Source organism: Planococcus citri, chromosome 1 (assembly GCF_950023065.1).
Source record: "Planococcus citri chromosome 1, ihPlaCitr1.1, whole genome shotgun sequence".
Classification (NCBI taxonomy): Eukaryota; Metazoa; Arthropoda; class Insecta; order Hemiptera; family Pseudococcidae; genus Planococcus; species Planococcus citri.
In genome coordinates, this window is record NC_088677.1 from 37,680,055 (window position 1) to 37,690,054 (window position 10,000).

At 46.9% G+C, this 10,000-nt stretch overlaps 1 non-coding gene and 2 pseudogenes across 1 annotated transcript; all 3 read right to left on the reverse strand.

The window, feature by feature from the left end:
- Positions 1 to 376, reverse strand: part of LOC135833540 (large subunit ribosomal RNA) — a 4,652-nt pseudogene extending 4,276 nt beyond the window's left edge.
- A 693-nt stretch (positions 377 to 1,069) lies between these two features.
- LOC135833511 (5.8S ribosomal RNA) lies at positions 1,070 to 1,227 on the reverse strand. Its single transcript, XR_010556480.1, has one exon. It is a non-coding gene; the product is annotated as a 5.8S ribosomal RNA (ribosomal RNA).
- Positions 1,228 to 1,654: 427 nt separating this feature from the next.
- LOC135833533 (small subunit ribosomal RNA) lies at positions 1,655 to 4,113 on the reverse strand (annotated as a pseudogene).
- Positions 4,114 to 10,000: the final 5,887 nt, after the last annotated feature.

Consider the following 10,000-nt stretch of genomic DNA (forward strand, 5'->3'; position numbering starts at 1 on the left):
ACTTGTCCGCTATCGGTCTCGTGGTCGTATTTAGCCTTAGATGGAGTTTACCACCCGCTTAGGGCTGCACTCTCAAGCAACCCGACTCTTAGGAGCGGTTCACCCGTCGGACGTCCGCGATCGCTACGGGCCTGGCACCCTCTACGGGTCGTGGCCCCGTTCAAGGGGGACTTGGATCACCGTACCGACCGACGGGTTAACGAACCCTCCCAAACACCACATTTCCCTCGTACGAAACGCCGAAACGCTCCGCGGGATTCGGTGCTGGGCTTTTCCCGCTTCGCTCGCCGCTACTAGGGGAATCCTGGTTAGTTTCTTTTCCTCCGCCTATTAATATGCTTAAATTCGGCGGGTAGTCTTACCTGATCTGAGGTCGGCGTGATACAGAGTGAAGCCTGGTACGAAGTACGCTTATAACGCGAATTATCGCACGCTCGCATCGTCTTCCGAATGTGTGCCCGTTCTCGATCGTCATCATCGCGTCCGTACATGACGCGTGAGCGAATTCGTCGACAACGGCCGGAATAACGACGCGAACGCGCGCAATCGCACGTACAACGTCGTACGTGGATAGAGAAACGGCAAACTATCGCCTCTATTTCGAGAGACGTCTTCGCATCGTATGAGATTCGACGGCGGTAACGTTAAGCTTTTTTTTTCGGAGACGCGCGATCGTACAACACGCGCGATCCTCCGTATATCTTCTCGCCACCACCTCTCTCTGGATGCCCGTTCATCGGACGCTCTCTACGATAGCTACCGCCTTCGCTCTCTACCACTATACGCGGCAACGTTTTCGAACACGGTGTTCGTGAACGAACTTGTTTCTCGGCATCGGCGCCGTGTATTTCAACGAACGTTCGACGCACGACGCTAACCACCGCACGGAGGCGATGGCCCGCGTCAGCGCGAACGAGTCGTCAGCTTCGAGCGACGCGATTCGAAAACCGCGTCGCTCTGGCATGTGCGTAAACACACGCTCGATCTGGTCTGTCACGGGGCGAGCTAACCTCGCGGTGAAAACTGCGAGGCGCTCGCGAGAACGCAACCATCGTGTTACACGTATAACCGACCCTCAGACAGGCGTGGCCCAGGACTCTTTGGTCGCGAGGGCCGCAGTGTGCGTTCGACTTGTCGATGTTCGCATAACCTGCGGATTACACGACGACGCGCAGTTAGCTGCGGTCTTCATCGACCCACGAGCCAAGTGATCCACCGTTCGGGGTTGTCTTTCTCACCGTATTGCTACGGTAAAGAATATTTCTCAATATTTTGCGTCGCACCGTGCGCAGGGAATAACTGCGGTGGCGGCGGTGGTGAAACCGCGCGCCACACAGATCGGCTTCCAACTGTGACGCTCGATGCGACGGCTTTTCGTTCGAATAGCCGATTTTCACGTACGGGGGTGCGTTGGAACGCGTTCACGCTCGTACAATAGCGCGATCGCGTTAACGCCGTCAAACGAGAAGTCTGTTCGATCGGGCGTCACGTCGAAGGCGTGTGCACGAGGCGCACACCAACTCCGCGAATTTATCGCGCCCGACGAGCGAACAAACGACCGTCGACACCACACAACGAGAGTGTTCGAAAAAGCGGTGACTTGACGAGAATCACGAAGATTTCGCGCGTCACATTTTTCTCTCACGTTTTTCGTTAATGATCCTTCCGCAGGTTCACCTACGGAAACCTTGTTACGACTTTTACTTCCTCTAAACGGCCGAGTTCGGTCATCTTCCCGAATGTACAAATCGGCGCGGAACGCCGCCGTACCTCGGTCCGAAGACCTCACTGCGGTCGTTCAATCGGTAGTAGCGACGGGCGGTGTGTACAAAGGGCAGGGACGTAATCAACGCGAGCTGATGACTCGCGCTTACTGGGAATTCCTCGTTCACGGGGAACAATTGCAAGCCCCGATCCCTAGCACGAAGGAGGTTCAGCGGGTTACCCGGTAGAGCCTCTCGGCCCGGGAACGAATTACACGCTGATTCCTTCAGTGTAGCGCGCGTGCGGCCCAGAACATCTAAGGGCATCACAGACCTGTTATCGCTCAGTCTCGTGCGGCTATTGTTGTCCGCCGCCTGTCCCTCTAAGAAGAGTTTAAGCTTTATCAGCCGGCGGTAGCCCTATTGGCGGCGAAAAACCGCCGGGCGACGCTGGAAACCGCCGCGCCACCCTCCGACAGCCCGACCCGAGAGCCAAACTGCCGACGAGCAACGACAACAGCGCCAACGCCGCTGACGACGGCCAACCGCGTTCGGGGATACCGTTTCGCCGTGGACCGCGGCAGGTACAACGGCGTGAACCGTCGCACGCTGACCCGCGGGCGGCGAAAGACCCGCCTAGTTAGCAGGACAGAGTCTCGTTCGTTATCGGAATTAACCAGACAGATCGCTCCACCAACTAAGAACGGCCATGCACCACCACCCACCGAATCAAGAAAGAGCTCTCAATCTGTCAATCTTTCCGGTGTCCGGGCCTGGTGAGGTTTCCCGTGTTGAGTCAAATTAAGCCGCAGGCTCCACTCCTGGTGGTGCCCTTCCGTCAATTCCTTTAAGTTTCAGCTTTGCAACCATACTTCCCCCGGAACCGAAAAGCTTCGGTTTCCCGGAAGCTGCCCGCCGGGTCATCGGAGGAACACCGGCGGATCGCTAGCTGGCATCGTTTACGGTTAGAACTAGGGCGGTATCTGATCGCCTTCGAACCTCTAACTTTCGTTCTTGATCAGACGAGAACATACTTGGCAAATGCTTTCGCTTCGGTTCGTCTCGCGACGATCCAAGAATTTCACCTCTAACGTCGCGGTACGAATGCCCACGCCTGTCTCTGTTGATCATTACCTCCGGTCCCGAAAACCGGCCAACGGACGGGGTTGATCACCGACGATGCGTAACCCGCGCTAGCGAACTGCGAACAGCCGCGTAGACGGACGCGAACGCGGGACCCCGCCCGGCGACCCGCGCACGGAAGCGCCGCGAGGGCTGTCTTCACGCGCTGCGAGCAGCGTAGAGGCGGGACCGAGGTCTTGTTCCATTATTCCATGCGACCATATTCAGGGCTATACGACGAGACGTACGTTTTGACGCGCACGCCCCGCCACTTACGAGCCTGCTTTGAGCACTCTAATTTGTTCAAAGTAAACGTGCCGGCCCGCCGCACGCGAACACACGGATTGACCGCGGAACACGTACGAACAGGATTTAAACGGCGGCCGCCACTCGCGCACCGACGCGACGTCGTTAAGACGCGGTCGATGCTGACCGAGCACGTGTCCGCCCGCCGGCAGGACGTCCCGCTGACACGCCGGGAACAATCACTTGGTCCGCGGGTACGCGCGAAGCGAAGCCCGACGAACGCTCAGTGGTCCGACGCCGCGAGGACACAGATCCGACTACGAGCTTTTTAACCGCAACAACTTTAATATACGCTATTGGAGCTGGAATTACCGCGGCTGCTGGCACCAGACTTGCCCTCCAATTGATCCTCGTGTGACCAAGGTTTTAAAGTGTACTCATTCCGATTACGGGGCCTCGAATGAGTCCCGTATCGTTATTTTTCGTCACTACCTCCCCGAGCTGGGAGTGGGTAATTTGCGCGCCTGCTGCCTTCCTTGGATGTGGTAGCCGTTTCTCAGGCTCCCTCTCCGGAATCGAACCCTGATTCCCCGTTACCCGTTACCACCACGGTAGGCGTCGAACCTACCGTCGACAGTTGATAAGGCAGACATTTGAAAGATACGTCGCCGGTACAAAGACCGTGCGATCAGCTCGAAGTTATTCAGAGTCACCAAATCTTTGCGCGGGCCGCTTACGACGGAGACGCCCGAAAGCGAAACCGCCGTTTAGCCGGTTTTGATCTAATAAAAGCGTTCCTTCCGAACCGTACGGCGACGACAGCCGAAACTGCCGCCAAATCCGTACAGTTGGTCGGAACTCTGTCGGCATGTATTAGCTCTAGAATTACCACAGTTATCCAAGTAACGTGGGTACGATCTAAGGAACCATAACTGATTTAATGAGCCTTTCGCGGTTTCACCGTACTAGACGGCTTGCACTGAGACATGCATGGCTTAATCTTTGAGACAAGCATATGACTACTGGCAGGATCAACCAGGGAACCGTCGCTTTTCAAACGCGCTCGAAATCGATCGCGAAAGCCACCTCCGAACGAACGAAGGTCGCTCCCGTGTCTCTCATTCTTACGCGATGATTGCGTGCGGCGGTCTCGTTGGCGAGCGCGGCAGTGTTAACCGCCGCGTGCCTCGAGAACACGCTCGCGTACAACGAGCACTCCGACGTCCGTAAACGAGTTAATTCACGGCGTTCACGTGCAACAATTCGACTGCGAAGTTCCGTTCAGCGAACTCGCGTGTCTACTGAGAAGCACGCTCACGCCGCTCTCGTGGAGTCGAAGCGGCTAACGTGTGTACCGGTTTGACGGGGGACTTTGATAATAAATCGCACTCACACGCGGTGAGAGAATTTTTCTCATCGTCGTTCCCGTCTTTAAAGAAATGTACGAGCGTTTGCCCGAGCCGCAGAGTACGTCTTGAGAAAGACATGCCCTCGCTCGAAGCGAACACACCTCGCCATTGAGACTTCGCCTTGTGAACTCGTATCGCGGACACACTCGACGGAGAACGCGCTCGACAAACGAGCGTTTCACCATCATCGGTGCCCGCGCATACTGAACCGTATCACGTCGTTACAACGAGTCGGTTGCGTCTGCGAATCGTCTACTACGGACGATTTCGTTCGAGCGAATTATTTTCATAATTCTCGCTACGTTTCCGCCTATGGCGCTCGGAGTCGATGTATAATATTGATCGCGACGATCGTACAGTCAATAGGCTGACGAACGCGCTAAACCGAAACCAAAGAATCGGTGTGCCGCTCGGCGTGAGAGCCACGAAGGCCCTACACCAGGTGCACGGGTAAATCGCATCGTGAACGCCGCGTGTTATCGTCCTCCGGACGTACGCGACGACACGACACGCCGTACGCGGCTAAGCGGTCGAATGGTGGGCGAGAGCACGAGGCATTCGGGCATAGAGCGCGAAATCCGAACGAACGGCTGCACTGCCCACGGCATCGCCGTGGAACGAGGTTGCCGGCTCGGAGAATCAATTCCCCGAGCTGCGCGCTCGCTCCACGACGACACGTGGCAGAACGGCTCGTCTTCGGACTCGCGCTCTCTACTCGAGTACTCGTACTCTACATGAACGTTAAGAACTGCGGCGAGCTATCCTAGCGCCTATCCGGACTATAATGCGGTACGTTCCGTGCGTCCAATCCGGCAACTCTATAGCTCAAAATTGGGCTAGCCAAAAGATATTCGGGTACGTTGTGGTCCCAGATCCGCAGACCTTAAGGGGGCTGAGAAAAATCCAAAAAAAAGGGTCTTGAGACCTCGAGCAATTGCAACTCGACCATCCGCAATCAGTAAACTTTGCCAAAAAAAAAGGCCGTTTTTCGGCGTTTTCGCCCGAGCGCCGTCACGCTTCCACCAATTTACGTGGGGGAGTCTCGAGCACTTTCGGGCTCCCCCTCCAAAAGGGGGGCTAGTGCCTCGAAAAATTTTTCCATCTCCAACGAACTCGTAGGTCGTATTCTTGCTAGAAAATGGTGGTTTTTTCATCTCCTCCCCCTCGTAAGGTCGTAAAGGGGGCTGGTACCTCTGATTTTTTTTCATTTTTTTTATATTTTCTGAATTTTTTACCTATTGTTGGACTTTGAAAAATTTTTCGAGGTAACCATCCACTGTAATTATATTTTTTCATCGTCTCTGCTGCCCTCCCCCCCTCCGAGGGGGCTGGTGCCTCGAAATTTTTTTTTGCATTTTTCGACTCGTATTCGATATTTCTTTGCAAAAATAGACCTTTCCTCGTCCCCCCCACCCCCGCTCCCCCCTCCGAGGGGGCTGGTACCTCGAAAATTTTTTTTTCATTTTTCAACTGGAATTTGACTTTTATTCTTAAAAATGAAGTTTTTTCCGGTCCTCTCCCCTCCCCTCCCCCCTCCGAGGGGGCTGGTACCTCGAAAATTTTTTTTTCATTTTTCAACTGGAATTTGACTTTTATTCTTAAAAATGAATTTTTTTCCGTTCCTCTCCTCTCCCCTCCCCTCACCCCTCCGAGGGGGCTGGTGCCTCGAAAAATTTTTTTTGCATTATTCGACTCGTATTCGATATTTCTTTGCAAAAATAGACCTTTCCTCGTCCCCCCCACCCCCGCTCCCCCCTCCGAGGGGGCTGGTACCTCGAAATTTTTTTTTTCATTTTTCAACTGGAATTTGAGTTTTATTCTTGAAAATGAATTTTTTTCCGTTCCTCTCCCCTCCCCTCACCCCTCCGAGGGGGCTGGTACCTCGAAAAATTTTTTTTTCAATATTCAACTGGAATTTGAGTTTTATTTGCAAAAATGGATTTTTCCCATTCCTCTCCCCTCCCTTCACCATCCGATGGGGGCTGGTACCTCGAAAAAAATTTTTATTGAAAAACTGGAAAATTGAAAAAAAAAGTCTTGAAAATAAATGATTGAAAAAATGTATCAAAATTGAAGAATTGAATAAAAATTTTCGAAATTGAAAAAAAATATAATTTTCATTGAAAAAATGGAAAATTGAAAAAAAAAGTCTTGAAAATAAATGATTGAAAAAATGTATCAAATTTGAAGAATTGAATAAAAATTTTCGAAATTGAAAAATTAAAAAAAAAAAAGTCTGATCCAAACTAAAAAAAAAAAAAAAAAAAAAAAATGTTCCCAGTTGAGAAACATTTGAAAATTTGAAAAATTGAAAAATTGATGAGAAAAATTGTGCAATTTTACATATCAAATTTTCTACAACCCTCAGAAATGCCCAAAATTCCAACAAATTTTCCAAATTCTCGAAAATATTCTCAAGTGCGTCTGCGAGGTAGGTAATTTATTGTTTCGGCGACAGAATCCATCACATGTCACCAAGTGGGTTTTTGACCTTTTTTTAGGACTACTTGGTTTGTTTGAAAAAAAAAAAAAAAATTTAAAAAAAAAGTCACCTACGAAGTCTCCGTGAATCATGGGTATTTCGTCCGTCGAAAATGTCATCTCTTGTTGAAAATCACCTACAAAGTCTCCGTGAATCATGGGCACTTCGTTGGTTGAAAATTTCATCTCTTGTTGAAAATCGCCTACAAAGTCTCCGTGAATCATGGGCACTTCCTCCGTCGAAAATTAGTTTTCAACATTCTCATGTTTGAAAATTTTTATAATTGAAAATGTTTCATATTTTCATCGAGATTTTACAAAATTCTTCAAATTAATATATTTTGTAAATTTGCCGCAATAAAAAAAATCGCCAAAATTTCAAAACCGAATTTTTCAATTATTCATTGTGTTGAATTGGGTGTTTTAAAATATCTATTTCCCTTTTCAAACTTCCGCGAAAATATCGAAAATGTAGAAAAAAAAGCATAAAATGAAACTTTAGTGGTAATAGTAAATTTTTAATAGGGACAGCGGGAATCTCGCTGATCCGTTCAAGCGCGTCACCAATTGAATGAGGAGGCATTAGGCTACCCTAAAAGAGTCATAGTTACCACTGCCGTGTACCCGCGCTTGCTTGAATTTCTTCTTCTTCACATTCAGAGCACTCGGCAGAAAGCACATTGAAAATTGTCCAAAATCAACTAAATAAAAATGTTTTCAATAAATTTGCAAAAATGTTGATTCTTGAAAAAAAAAAATAAAAAAAAAAAAAAATGTCAGGATTCTAAGTCCTTGAACAATTTCCAAAATTGAAAAAAATTGAAAAACTCGAAAATTGAAAAAATTGAAAAATTTGCAAAAATTTGCAAAAATTGAAAAGTTTGGAAGATTTTCACCAGAGCGCTTCGTTTTCTCGCAAAGGAGCCTTCAATTTTTTTTCACAAGTTCAAAATTTCAAAAAATAAATTAAAAAATTTGAAAAAAATGAAAAATTTAAAAAACTAAAAAATTGAAAAAATGCAACTTTTTTGTTTTTTGGCATTTTGCAAAGTATCCGCAATCTCGACACTTTTCCAAAAATTTCTCACCTCTGCAACCCTGAAATATGCCGTGAATTTCAACAAATTTTTCAAAATCAGTTTTAAAAATATGAAAATAATCTCAAAATCGACAGGCAAATTGGTGAGAAGGAAGGGGGAGCGGTGGGAGGGGGGATTTCAAAAGTAATCCTTTTTTTTTCTTCAATTGCGCTAAAATGCCGTGTTTTTTTTCTTCTTCAAAATACCAAGATTTTTTCAAAATATTGAAATTACAACAATTTTTCGAAAATTTACAAAATTTGAAAGTGGTCAAAAAATTGTGAAAGTTTCCCGTCAAATGTGCCAAAAAACTCATTTTTTATTTCAAAATCGCCAAAAAATACATATTTGCTCGAAAATTGTTGAAGTTTTTAAAAGTGAAAAATTCTGAAATTTCTAAAAACTTTTCATTTCCTAAATTTTGCAAAATACTTATCCGAAAATAACCGCAACGAAAATATGAACAAATAAAATCTTTCAAATCAACACGCCAGCTAAATAAACCAATGAAAATGAATTGAAAAAAAAAACAACAACAAAAATTGCGGGTAAACGGCAGGAGTAACTATGACTCTTTTAAGGTAGCCAAATGCCTCCTCATTCAATTGGTGACGCGCTTGAACGGATCAGCGAGATTCCCGCTCCCAGTTGACCACATGCTAGCAAAAAGCTAGCGTTTTATTCGCGTTTTGATAAGTTGCTAGCAATTTACTCGCTTTTTGTGGCCAGCAATAATTATCTCGCTAAAAGTAAGCGATTTTCTTGCAGTTTTTCGCTAGCAAATTCAATTCTAGCAATTTTCGAGCTGTTTTCCAGCGACTCTCAGCTAGCTTTTACTTCACTTTAACTTGCTCGCCTTATGCTAGCGTATTACTAGCGGATACTTGCTCGCAATTCTATGCTAGGACAGTTCAAGCAATATTCTCGCATATCTCAGCTAGCTTTTACTTCACTTCATACATGCTTGCCTGATGCTAGCGTATCACTGATGGATACTTGCTTGCAATTCTATGCCAAGAAAGTTCAAGCAATATTCTCGCATATCTCAGCTAGCTTTTGCCTCAATCTATACCTGCTCGCTTAATGCCAGCGTATCACTGACTAATATGTACCTGCTCACAGTTTTATGATAGGAAACTTCAGGTAATATTCTTGCATCTCTGAGCTAGCATTTACTTAGCCATCTGGCTCTAGAAAAATGTAAGCATATCTCTAGTTTCTGCATCTGGTGACTTGGCGTTTTCTTTATAGTCAAATGATAGGAACGTGCTACCAGATCTTACGCATTTCTCACCAATAAACCTTTTTCTGCGTTATTTATTGTAGCAAATGCGAGCAAGTATCTTTTCCATCCCTCAGCGCGCATACAAAAATCATTAAAAATATTCCTGCATATGACAATAGGAGTAATTGCACCCCCCCCCCCCCCCGCCGATCTTCCGGGGCAACTTTTTTCTTAAAGGGGACAACAAAATTTCATCAAATGGACATGGAAAGCTGTAGTTTACTCTACACTCCAATTTTAACACCCTCTGAAGACGACTTCAGGTGGGTTCAAGTCATTTTAGAGCCTCCAGTAGGCTTTTGAAACTTGAAATTCCCACAACATTAATTAATCAATTGGAGTTGGCAAGCTGAAATTTACTTCGCAGGTTTCAAATGGTTTTGAAGCTTCCAGCTACTTTTAGGAAATTCCAATTTTCCAAAAAACGCCATACAACCTTCGAAAATTCGCTGGAGGCTCCAAAACGACTTGAAATCCACAAGCAGTCGACTTCGTAGCGTATTAAAATTAGTTTGCAGAATGAATTTCGACTCTCCATCTCAGTTTGATGAAATTTTGTGAAAATTTAAAGTTTCAAAAATCTGCTGGAGGCTCCAAAACGACTTGAAATTCACCTGCAGTACTTCGTAGCGTATTGAAATTAGTTTTCAGAATAAATTTGAGCTTTACAACTTC